Source organism: Macaca nemestrina, chromosome 10 (assembly GCF_043159975.1).
Source record: "Macaca nemestrina isolate mMacNem1 chromosome 10, mMacNem.hap1, whole genome shotgun sequence".
NCBI lineage: Eukaryota > Metazoa > Chordata > Mammalia > Primates > Cercopithecidae > Macaca > Macaca nemestrina.
In genome coordinates, this window is record NC_092134.1 from 87677497 (window position 1) to 87678418 (window position 922).

Consider the following 922-nt stretch of genomic DNA (forward strand, 5'->3'; position numbering starts at 1 on the left):
TAAAATTTCCCTTGATAGACACTGGATTTTGTTCTCATTTAACTTACTATTTGGTAACAATGAGAGTGCCAGGTGTCCCACGTGGTTAACCCCATAGCTCTACTTCTGCTCCTTAGCAGCTTCTGCTTTGCATCATGTTTCCTCTGTTTGGTATTTAATAGCAGTGGTTAAGATCAGGACAGAAGTCACTTATCCAAAACATTCTCATTTTAAAAATCATTTTATTGTCATTTCATGGTTAAAAAAACATACATGACATGACTATAAAGTAATGAGACGAGTTTTCAGGTGTTGGTTGGATTACTGAGTCTCATTAATATATAGTCACAATCCTGACTTGAGCTTGGAAGAAAAATATGCCTTCGCTATATGATTATCAATTTTGTTACTTAAAATTTATTGAGTGCCAACAGAGCACTAGGCACATATATAACACAGAATTATACAGTCTCTATGTTGTAACTATATTATTTACATAGATTTCTCAAAGATAACATTAAAGCATGTATTTACATAACTTTAGACAAAAATAACAATACTGTAAATCAGCAAGTTTCTGTCTAGCAAGGAGCACCTTTTCATGAATGAGAGGGTTTTGCAGAACTTATTGTGCAAGAGCACTTTAATTCCATTACACAGCAAGTCCATATTATTATATAGTTCTATAAAGCTATAGGAAGAAAAACCTAAGTGGGAAGCCATGATCGGTTTCATTAGGTCAAACACATTTAGGAAATGCTCTGCTGAGACTGAAGCTTAAAGGGCTACAGTCATATTTACATATTATAGCAGAAAAGCTAGAACTACAGCATGCAATTCAATGAGGTGGAAGAAAGGTGAATATGAAAACCATTTTTCTAAACCTGCAGTTTCTTCTCTTTTCTATTCATTTAATTACCACTGCAGTTTCTGATTTTGAAAA